General features: G+C 36.7%; 1 pseudogene; it reads right to left on the bottom strand.

Moving 5' to 3' along the window:
* Window positions 1-2224: 2224 nt before the first annotated feature.
* On the bottom strand, window positions 2225-3101 carry LOC131761827 (voltage-dependent anion-selective channel protein 3 pseudogene; annotated as a pseudogene).
* Window positions 3102-12759: the final 9658 nt, after the last annotated feature.

Raw genomic sequence — 12759 nt, 5'->3', positions numbered from 1 at the left:
ACAATCTTGTATAAATTTCCTAAAATCTTAGAACCTCCCTTCCTGAACTATTAAAGGGAAAAAAAATCCAGCTCATAAAATCCAAACCTCTCCTCAGTTGCCATTCAATAGAAAATGGCTAATATCAGCTTTTATAGCCTCACCTCTTTTAAAAAAAGTCACATATAAGGCAAATAATATGTTGAAGGTCCATGTGAAAATTTTATCAGATATCCTTTGGAATTAAGAAACAGAAGGAAATCAGAAATTGACAAAATTCACATCTGGTTCTACCATGAAAATAGAACAGATTAATTTCTGAGTTATGGTTACACACAAGGGGATCACTTCTACTGAAAGTGTGGTCCTCAGTTTTGATTATTTGGATAGCAAAGTGAGTTTCATCAGTCTGTTTTAAAATCCTAATATAATTTGTTTGAAAGTGTTTTAAAAGCATTTGTTTCTGGTGACATTCTAGCTAGAAATAGATAAGATGTCTTTATAAAAACATATTCTGTATTAGAGAGCAAATATATCAGCACTAATCTCTTGAGTTAGAACTGAAAAAAAGTACACAGATAGTTGCCTTAACCATTGCATTTTAAATGGTCCAGAAATGTCTGGTAAGTAGAAGCTTGTAGTAAATATGTACGAGAGAAGAAATGTAAAGACTTGAATTTTGCCCAGAGCACTTACTGAGAATATTTGGGAAAACAGAGGAAGACCTTTTCTGAGCTTACCAAACAGTTGTGAAAATCCACATTTTTGTACACATATACTCACATACACACAAAATACACATTTTGGTTCCAAGGAATTGAAGTATGATGGTATGTTATAACAAGAAAAAAATTTAAACTAAGATTTTTTTAAATCTCTAATTATTTCCAAGAAAACATTTGAGTCTAGCTTATTAATTAATGTAAATTTATATTAGAGATTGAAGTTTGTCATCTGACGTGGAAAGCTGAAAGGGAGAACAACAGATCATTAGTTTTCTAACAATCAGTGTTCTGCCTTTAATATAGACTGCTAAAGAAAATAAGCAGCAGCTTTGTGGATTAGTCAAAGGCCCAAACTTCGGAAGGATGGTTTTAAAATGTTGTACACTGGAAGTAGAAACAAGGAAATGGACACGCTTAAATCCCCAAGGTCAGCAAGAGATCAGTTATAGGCACCTTTCAACCTAACCAAGACAGGTTATTCATAGGAATACTCTTTACACTGTGTCAATAACATAAGAGAAAAATATGGATAGAGAAATGTGATGAACAGATTTTACAACTCCAACCACTGTGTTCCTGCCCTTGTATTATCCTCCACCCCCTTGATGGTGAAAGAGACCTGTGACTTGCTTCTATCAACAGAATATGACAAAAGTGATAAGATGTCACTCCCCTAATTAAGTCATGCTATATAAGACTTTATCTTGCCCCCAACTGCTTTCCTTACTGACTTTGAAGGATCAAGCTTATATGAGCTGTATGGTCACAAGGAAATGAATTCTGCTAGCAACCTGAGTGATCTTGGAAGTTCATCTTTCCCCATCGATCCTCCAAATGAGATGGGCATAAACTCAGAGAAAACCATAATTCAAAAAGACACACTCACCCCAATGTTCATTGCAGCACTACTTACAATAGCCAGGTCATGGAAGCAACCTAAATGCCCATCAACAGATGAATGGATAAAGAAGATGTGGTACATATATACAATGGAATATTACTCAGCCATATAAAGGAACAAAATTAGGTCATTTGTAGAGATGTGAATTCATCTAGAGAATGTCATACAGAGTGAAGTAAGTCAGAAAGAGAAAAACAAATATCGTATATTAATGCATATATGTGGAACCTAGAAAAATGGTACAGATGAACTGGTTTGCAGGGAAGAAATTGAGACACAGATGTAGAGAACAGACATATGGACACCAAGTGGGGAAAGCGGCAGGGGGTGGGGGTTGTGGTGTGATGAATTGGGAGATTGGGATTGACGTGTATACACTGATGTATAAAAAATGGATGACTAATAAGAAAAAATAAATAAATAAAAAATAAACATACACAGGTTATTTGTGAGTAAAAAAAAAACAAAAAACAATTATGGGGTCTCTTTGAACTCCAGAATGCATGGACACCTCTTATAGCAATGGATCATGACTGTTTATTAATAAAGTTCACTTGATATGGACATGCAGAAAAAAAAATTACTCTGAGGATGTAAATTAAAAAAAAACAAAACCACATTAAGCTTCTAGTTCAAATCCCAGCCCGACCTTGTGCACTCCTGCATTGAAGGTCTTTCCATGGATTAGAGCTGACAGGGTCAGTTTCACTCCTGATCGAAGGGGCTGGGTATAACGCAGCCAATCAGGCTGGCATTATTCACTTTGACAGATAGAGAAGTTCTACAATTCGGCTTGTACTTAGCAGCGATGCCGATACGTGTGTTGTTACAGCCAGCGGTCCATGAGAGGTTTATTGATGTTTCAATCTTCTCATTCACCTTCTGGTAGGTCTACCTTCCAAATTCAGTGCCAAAGTTCACATGAGTGTGCAGCTGGAAGTCTGTGGCCTTGTAACCCAGGGTGAAATTATTCTGTGACAGTTTGGATTTGGCTGTGTCAAAACTCATCCGATAGCCAGAAAGCCAACCTTCAAAGGCCAACACAGCCCGGCCATAGATGGTTGGTCCAGAAAAACTGATACCAACATTACTGCCAAGACTGAAACAATCCCGTTTATAGGAGGCTGTCAATTTCCCACTCTTCTTTCCTGTGTTCCCTACAAATATGGTATCAAGAGTCAGTTTCCACCCTTCAGCCAACTTATTCTATTCTCCAAAGACATTTCTGTCCCCAAAGTACTGTCTGTGTTGCACTTTTGGGTGAAGGTCAGTCCATCGTTACAAATCTTGTATTTGGTCTCTAGGTTGCCTGATGCTTTCCCTGTATCATTGTAAGCATGACCAGAAGTAGGAAATTCCACTCCACTACATGACTTGGTTCTCAGATCTATTTTGACTATGCCAAATCCATATCCTTTGTTGAAGACATCCTTGGTAGCCTTTCCTAGGTCATAGTAAGTTGGTGTGTTACACATATCTCCGACAGCAGGGCCTGTCCGCTCAGCCAGGAGGACCCATCCACTCTGCTAGAGCACCGCTGAAGGTCTTCTTCAGGCCAACGCCATCCGTACCTGTGCAGCCCCACACCCGTGGTGCCTGCGCGCTGCGAGCCCCACCCTGCGGCTGTGCCAGAGTGTCGCGCCGGGGTCATGCACCACAGGAGAGAGGCAGACTAACACCCCCAACTGTCGGAGTGCGCGCGTGCGTGGCAGGGCCTGGCCTTTGGCTTCTTTCTTAATTATTTTTGTTGTTGTTGAGTTGTAGGAGTTTTTAAAATATATATTCTGGACATTAACCCCTTATCAGATATATGACTTATAAATATTGTTTCCCATTCCATAAGTTGCTTTTCACTCTGTTGATTGTGTCCTTTGATGCACAATTTATCTATTTTTCTTTGTTTCCTGTGCTTTCTTTTTTTTTTAAGTCACACAAGTATTGCCCAGTGCTCTAATTCAAGATTCAAAGAGAATGATCATCATCACACAATGGGATGGAATGGAATAGATTCATCAGATGCAGTCACAAGTCCCAGTCTTTCTATCTTTTAGGGATACTTGTCTAACTTTTTTAGTAAAAGCACTGCTTAAACCCTGTCAAATCTCCGTGAAGGAGATGGGCTTGAATGTATAGTTCTCTACATCCTGCTTATTGGGCTTACCTATAGCTAGAGTTGGGCTATGGGAGCATCTGAGCTCTCTCTTTGGGCCCACCAGACAAAACGAAAAACAAAACAAAGGAGACCAAAACAAACAGATAGAAATACTTCCGAAGTATAAAAGGCCATGTGTCCAATTTTAAGGATATTGACTATAGCATGGAGAGGCAGTGTACAATGTGGTGGATAATTTCACTGGAGAGGACTGTATCCAAAATAACTGAGTGTTCAGGAAAAAATTTACTAAATAGTTCATCTCAGAATTGCTATGATAATTTGGCATATAACTGTAACTACCTCTGAACAAGTTGCCCTGTCAGGAATACAGAGGTGAAAGTTTCTCAAAAAATATTTTAAATTAAAACCAATATACTGGAGTACTAAAATAACAAAACCTCTCTGTGACCTCAAATAATTCTCTCTCTGGACCTGTCCCCTTACCTGTAAAAAATGATGCTACATAAATGAGTTGAGTTAATCTTTTAATTTGATTCAAAATCAATGAAGTATATGGGAAAAGCAGGTCAGTGGTGCCTACATGATTACATGACTTCATATACCTCAAAATGGGTTTTGTTTTACGTATAATTAAAAGCAAATTATAAGCAAAGAAGATAATTATAACATCTTACGGAGTTCATGTGGCTGTGGTCATGTGGTTAAACATGGATGTGAGGGTACTGCACAAGGTAAGCTCCTTATAGTGAATCTACTAAGTTTACATTTCCCATATGGCAAGTTTCTTAAGGGTATTTAAGGTTTTAATGCAAGAAGCATGCGTGACATTACTCTGTTAATATTACAGGAAGTCTTTACTTTTGTTTAGCTTATTTTGGCTCTAATAAAATCTGCAACTCACATTTTATATGCAATAAATGTATAGGATCTATTTCTCTCGGGGTCTTTAACAACTACCTTTACTACTGCAGCAAAATATTTTAGTGAAAATGTGTGATTTGTGGGTGTTAAACATGGAGATGAGGTTGGAGGGACACAATGGGACAAAGTGGCATAATGGTTTGTGAGGATAATAGATGCATTCTCTGGTTTACTGGATGACCGTTTCATACCAAGAATGAAATTAAATTCATGAAGTAATAATTTTTAAGAGCCAGAAATACAGAACTACAGAGAAATGAACCCATGTGAGCTCAGTCTTTTAGTCATATTGGCCCACACAAAACTCCTAAACAGTGTGTGTACCAAGCACAGTAAAAGATGATATGGAAATTATTCCTTTTCCTTTTTCCTTTCCTTTTCCTCTAGCTTTTCTTTTCCATTATGAGGTATGCTTAGCTATTCAGCAAACAATTATAGATGACAAACTATTGTACTAGTTATGTCATGAAGAGCTAAAGAATATGTTGGCAGAGACATGAATAATGCTCAGAATTTTCACTCAATCTTTAAGTGCAGTATTACTATTAATTCATTCTAGAATTATACAGACATTAGCAAGGTACATAATTATGGTAATAATTTTCTTTAATATTATAATGTCTTCTTATAAATGTTAGGATTGCTTTTCCAGAAGAGGGAAGATAAAGGTTTCCCTTATTCTGAACTTAATCTTCTGTGAATGAGTTACTGCAATTGCCCTCCCCAAAGTCTACCTATGAAATTGAGCTAGAAAACACCATGTCTTACACAGCAGCAAAAGTTGCTACATAGTTATTTGGCTTTAAAATACCCTTCCTGTAAACAAGAGGAGTTATTCAAGAGATTTGCAGCATGTCCTTGGTGAAGACAGGAGAGGAGAAAAATCTAGAGGTACATATATATTGTGCTTTGCTTTATATCATAAACATGTAAATGAAAGGTCAAGGATTTATTATTTTAAACAAATTCAAGTGAGGAGGGATGTTTTATTTTGTAAATAATTATGGCCTTATTTGTTTTAAGTTCAAATTTCCATACGTCAAATTTTATTAAATGGAGCACATCTGTATGAGATCTACATGGAAAACCTGAGAAGAGTTCATGTTTAATGTAGTGATGATTTAATGAATTAATCATTCATTCATTCATTTGTATATTAAATATTAACCAAATTTTTACCTAGACTCTGATTTGTTCTGAATAAACTAGATCTTACTGCAGGAACAAATAACCACTATTACTGACTCCAAACAGACCAAAAAAAGGTTTATTTCCTACACTAGTTACATGTTGGTGACAGGATAACTAGGACCTCTGTTCATTATCATGTCACCTCCCCTCTGAGACTCAGGCTGATGAAGCATTCACTAGCTACACCATGCCAGACACTGTGGTAGAACGGGAAAAGAAAATGTTCAGGCCTGCACTGTCTCTTAAAACTTCTACCCAGAAATGACACATGTCACCATGACTCATGTTTCATTGGCCAACACAAGGCCGATAACGCAAGTCTGAAGTGCAGTATGAGAAATGCAATAAACTGAATTCCCTATTCATATGTTAGGCGTGATTTCCTGTACCTAACTAAATACAGAAAACAAGCAAAAATCAGTGTTACTTGTTTCAGAAAACACTTGACCCTGAGAGATACGCGTGCTAATCAAGTAACTTATTGATCAAAACTAACATCCCACTATCAAGAATAGCTTCAAGACCTTCACTTTGTTGTGTCCACCATGCAAAGCCATCATGTCGTAAATATTTCCTGATCTCAACTAATTTCCATTTTGCAAGATACAACTTAAAATCACCTAGCTCAGGCCCCCAAACCCTGTAAAAATTCTCCATTGATTTCCTCCTTCTGACACAATGTTAAAACAGTGTTTTCTCTTACTGCAGCTGGTCAAAGAAACTTTGCCTTGCTTAATCACTAAGCTTTTCTGCTGGCCTTCTGGAGGACTAATTATTTGATATATGCCTACTCCACACCTGGAAGGAGACAGGAAACCAAATATCACTGAACAGCACGAATGGTAATCATAGTATTTATGTGTCAAGTGTTGTGATAGGCTTTTGAAATACAGATTTGAATTAGGCCCAAGCCTTGGCATATGATAGGTACTTCATGTTTGTTAAATGAATGACTGAAATATAGAAAAAAAGGCAAGTGTGTATGAATCTTATAATACTTCATGAAGACAAAGATAATAATAGAGTTAGCAAGATAAATAATTAAGGTCTATACAACCTCACTGCTATGCAACCCCATGTTTTATCTGGGGTTAATTTTTTCAGATTCACCTGTTTCCCTGGCCTGAGAGTGAGAGTACCCCACAGAGAGGCTGACAGTTTCTTCTCAATATGGTTTGCAACAAATCACGTCATAAGAATTGAAGAACTTCAGAAAGAAAACCTAGTCTAGAAGAGAATAACATATTTGACTGTTTCTCAAATTTCATTCTCTTCCATATCTATAAATCCATGAAGACACAATGTTTTCACCTCCTAATACTTAATACAGTATAGATGAACAATAAAGAGTTTTAATGAGTGAATGAATATTAACCCCATTCATTCTTGTGGCATTTACTGTGCTCACACTATATACAAAACGATGTGTTGGTGTTTTTCATCCAAAGATGAATACCATATAGTCATCTGAAGCATCTTTGTAGAAGGAGCATAGTCTGAATTAGGGGAGAAACCGCCATGCTTCTAAAAGGTGCAGAATATCTGGGCCTTCTCTTAACCCTAAAAGGCTAGGCACATTTCCTGAAGAAATAATTGTATGACAAGCAACATGATACAGTGGAAAGAGTTCTGAACTTAGAATATGTTTTCGATGCCAGCTCTAGCATTTGATTCTCTATGTGAACTCTGGCAAGTCTGTATGTGCCCCTATCTTGGTTTCCTAGCCTACAAAATGAGAGGTGATATATTTACATTTTAAATGTGTTATGAGCAAGCAAATATGTAATACTTGGAAAATAACTTAGCACCATCTGCATTTAAGCCTAGCAAATTGTTTCTGTGTTTCCCTCTCTTATCTCTTCATCTTTTGTCTGTGATCCTTTAGCATCCTGTGGCATTTTATATCCTGCAGTGAATTGTAATTCTCTATTGATTTGTCTGTATACTTCCCTTTGCAACTTCCTTGAGGACAAGACTATTTTATTCATTTTTACATCCCACACATTTACTACAGAGCCTGATGTATAGGAGATGGTCAGTAAATGTTTGAAAAATGAAAGAATATATATAAATGTATAGATGAACTAATAAGTGAATGAATGAAATGAGCTGTGGAATTAATAACTTTCAACAAAGTTTTTGATGAATCATTATAGTAACAGAGTCACTGGCTCCTCTCATCTGTGTACCCCTTTTAAAGACAAAGATGTAACTGATGTGCAGCAAAGGATGACCATCAACTCTATAGAGCAATTTTCCCAAACTTCCTCGATGATATGAATTACTTGGGTATTTATTAAATATACAGCTTCCCAGACCTTTGTCTTAAAGATTATAATTTTCCAGCCTGGAATATCACTAAGTAATTTGTATTTCTAACATCTACTCCTAGGTAATACATAACATCATGGAAATTTGGTAAATACTGACCTAGAATATAAAATGTAATAACAGTTACAACAAAACATATAGTGCCTGCTAGGTTAAATTATTTTACTGCACTAATTTACTTCATTAATTCATAGATATTGACTCATTTAATCTTCACAACAACCCTAACAAGAAGTCATTATTATCACCTCTATTTTACAGATGAGTAAAACTGGGGTATGGAAAAGTTAAATAACTTACCCAGGTTATGAAACTATAGATGGAATAGGTGGGATTTGAAAACTGGCAACCTGACTTTTGAGTATATACTCTTAATTTTTCTTCATTACTTCCTTCCCAACAATGAAAACAGTGCATAGTGCTACACAATTTAAAATATATTATTTTTACTATTTCTGAGAGCAAGTGATGCTCACAAAGATCCATTAAGAGAATTTCCAAGGTACGCACCACTTGAGGATTTGGATTTGCAGTGCATGGGAGAGCACCACGTAGTTACTGACCAAACTCTTCGGAAAGCTACTGTATTAGTTTCCTACTGCTGCCGTAAGAGATTACTACAAACTTCGTGGCTAAAAAGGACACAAATTTATTATATTACACTTCTAGAGATCATAATTCCAGAAAGAGTCTTATGAAGATACAATCAAGGTGTTGAAAGGGCTGATTCTTTCTGGAGACTCCAGAGGAGAATCCATTCCTCGCCTCTCCCAGCTTCTAGAGGCTGCTAGTAAACCTTGGCTTGTGGCTGCAGCACTTTAATCTCTGCTTCCCTTGTCAAAATGCTCTGTCCTATTCTGTTCCTCCTTCTTCCCTCTTATAAGAGCCCTTATGATAACATTGAGTCAACCTGGACAATTCAGGATAATCTCACCAGTTCAAGTTCCTTAACTTAAATCATCTCTGCAAAGTCCCTTTCATCATGTAAATTCACATATTCACAGGTTTGGGGACTTGGGTACCTTTGGTGGCCATTTGTTACCCTAGCACACCAAGAGCAACACAAGGGATTACCACATAGGACAGTTCCTTAATCTAGATGTCACGGAGCCTCTTGCTGTACGGTATGTATCCACCAAAGGATGGGGATTGGGTGAGACATTTTTCAAAATCTTGGCTAGAATACTTGGGGGAATAAAAATACAGGATCTGATTTGATCAAGAAATCATCCTTTAAATACCCATGAAGAACATTCATTATACCTAACTAATCTCAGCCAGCAACTCCTTCTCTTTCTTACATGGGAACTGTTCTGTTATCCCAAGGTAAAAACTATCCATGGGGAGCTGGGTATTCGATGCTTTCCCAGAAGCCTAAATCCAACTAATTTTCATATTCCACAAGAGTTTGCTGTGGCTTTACCTACAAACTAATAACAAACCACCCAAAATTTGAAGTCATAAAAAATCCTTAGCAAGGTTTTCCAGACGTAGATCATGCCCAGTTGAAAGATTCTACCTTTCTGAGACAGAAGAGTGTTGGTATAACAAAGAGGAAATTCTGTAAAAGGCTGTCTGTATCTTAATGATGAATATTCCTCTCCTGTTGAAAATTCTGCAGCAAGCTTTAAAAAAATCAAATCATAAACAGCATGAGGAGCTGCTGGAGGTCACAAAGGACTAAAATCTGTAATAATCTGCATGTCTCTATCAGATAATAGGAAGCAAGATGTTGACTGAAACAGTTTCATTTCAAATGATCTCTGTGATATTGATCAAATTGGGAGCATGCCAAATAAAAACATGTTTTCTTATTAATTCTTAAATTGCTTCTCTCATTTTGCAAATTTAAGTTAATGCATTGACAAGAGGAAAAATGTTACTTGAAGTAGAAACAAATATGAATTGGCTAACAGATGCAGGAAGCTAAATAGCAGTCATCTTTGGAATAATTTTTCTAGGCTTTGTTAGTTCATATTTTATGGAGCTAAGAAGAAAGTGTTGAGTTTTCCTATCACAATGTTCCATTAAGAGTATTTCCAGAATAAGCACCACATTATGTTTTGGATCTTGCTGTACATGATAGGACAGCACTGAACATCCTCTGGATGACTTGTGAGCAGTGAAATTAAGTTGTTTGCAAAGTTGTCTTTGGGAGCAAGGCAAATGAATTGATCTGAAACTAATGGAAGTTTGTCTTAGGTCCTGGAACATTACCCTGAATGGCTTGAAGGTGTCACTTTAAGCAAATCACTTAAATATTTTGTACTAGAATCTCTCCTTTTGTATAAGACAGATATTATATACCTGCTATGTCTTTACCAAAAGTCCAAGAGTACTTTAGAGATTTGCAAGATTTTTTAATTTTTAAGTCATTCCAAAGAAAAATTGAACATGTAGGAAATAAGTATAATCTTTTCATGTCATATTCGATATAGATGAAAAATATTCCTACCCTTATGTTGACAAATATCATTCTGAGGGATTTATCTTAAGGAATTATCCAAAAGACAAAACATGCTATGGTCAAAGAACAAAGATGTTCTTTTGTGTATTAAATGTGATAAGAAATATATGAAAGAAATCAAATTGTCCCAACTATTGATATTTGATTATATAAATAATAGAAATGTGTTTAGTTGATGAACACTTTCATTAAAATAAATGATAATGAGATTTATGTGGCAGCATTGAAAATTACATAGTGTTACATGGAATTAAAAGTGAACCCTTTTTACAGGAATAAAGACGTAGACATAGAGAATGGACTTGAGGAGACAGGGAGGGGGAAGGATAAGCTGGGATGAAGTGAGAGAGTGCCATGGACTTATATATACTACCAAATGTAAAATAGATAGCTAGTGGGAAGCAGCTGCATAGCACAGGGAGGTCAGCTCGGTGCTTTGTGACCACATAGACAGGTGGGATAGGGAGGGTGGGAGGCAGACACAAGAGGGAGGAGATGTGGGGATATATGTATATGTAGAGCTGATTCACTTTGTTATAAAGCAGAAGCTAACACACCATTGTAAAGCAATTATACTCCAATAAAGATGTTTAAAAAAATTTAAAAATAGCAAAGAAAAAAAATGAACTCTTTTTACTAATATGCAAATATGTTTTCCATATGGATGAAAAGTGGATGAGATGTGCACAATTTAAAATGAATGATATGTTTGGGTAAAGATCTGAGTGATATGTATTTATCTATTCATACATTTATTAAACATCCTGTAATGTTATAGTCTTTAAAATTTTTAGAAATATTTAAATTAGGATTTTAAAAGGAAAGAAATAAAGACTTATGGGGGAACACTTGACTTTTTTGCTCTTACCATCCTGTTTTTCCTCTTTTCCATTCCATAGACCTAGCCAACATCACTATCTTCACTGGAAGCTTTCTCTATAATTCACACAACTGTTTAAAGGTTTATCATTCACAGTGTTCTGCTAGTGAAAGAACTCTATAGCGGCCTGCAGGCTCTGTCTAGCTGTCTCCTCTCCTGGCTGCCCTTGGGTCATCCACACCACTGGTGGTAAAATGCCAACAAGAAAATTAGTGGAGCACCGCCTATACCCTGATTCCTTCCTAAGGGAGCCTGTCTCTGGGGAGCAGCTAAAAGGGCAGGAAAAATGTGCAAAAATCTCATGGGGACGGAAAGACGTGAAGACAGCTGGTAGATTTGGCAAACCCACGTCCCTGCAGAAACCTGTCGCTCAGAAATAATGCGACCCAATTCTCTATGAATATGCATTTTACTAGACTGAAAGTGGAGGGAGCATCTCTGTGAATACAGTTATTTTTAAAAGAGTGAACCAGACGTTGTGCTCAGAACTATGCCTGCATGATCTCATTTAATTCTCACAACAACCCAAGAGAGAGAAAACGTAATCTCCGTTTTATCAATGAGGAGAATGGGTTAATGAAAAAGAGTTAATGACTTTCCCTGTGGCACCCAGGCTTACCAGAGAGTGTTGCAACCTTCTACGTTTTCGTTTAGTCTCTGAAGACGGCGTAACCAGGATTATGTAGAAAATACAGTAAAACAAACACCTTTTCCTCCATACCAGGAGATCCACAATCATGCCATTGGATCAATGGTCCAGGGCGTTCAGATTAGCTGCTTCAATTTGCTAATTAGATAGCCTTTAGGAATACAAATTTTCCTAATCAAGCTAGCAAATGTTGGCATTGCATTTTGCTTCTTCAAACGCCTGAAGTAACACCTCTGAGGTGAAGGAAAGAATATCATGTGTATGACCTCATCTTTGGATATTCTACTGTATGATACCATGTCTTAGAACATGTGTGACTGGTAAATGTTTATAATGATAAGTTTAGCTTGTGACCCAATGACCCATATGTATGCTTGTTTTCCACTTGCCTTCTTAAAAACACATGCAGTTAATTTCAATTTATAGATACTCATTTTGTTTTAACATCTTTTACTATCTAGGCCAGACTACTCTGGTGATGTGGGAGAGCTTAGGTAGATTACATACATGATGAAACGGTAAGTACAAAAAGAACTCTAGTGGCTAACATATGCCAGGCATGGTTCTGGACACATTACATATTTATTTCAGTCTTTACA

This window comes from Kogia breviceps, chromosome 8 (assembly GCF_026419965.1).
Source record: "Kogia breviceps isolate mKogBre1 chromosome 8, mKogBre1 haplotype 1, whole genome shotgun sequence".
Lineage (NCBI taxonomy): Eukaryota > Metazoa > Chordata > Mammalia > Artiodactyla > Physeteridae > Kogia > Kogia breviceps.
Note: the sequence above shows the minus strand (reverse complement) of the source record. Positions and strands in the feature narration are given on the sequence as shown.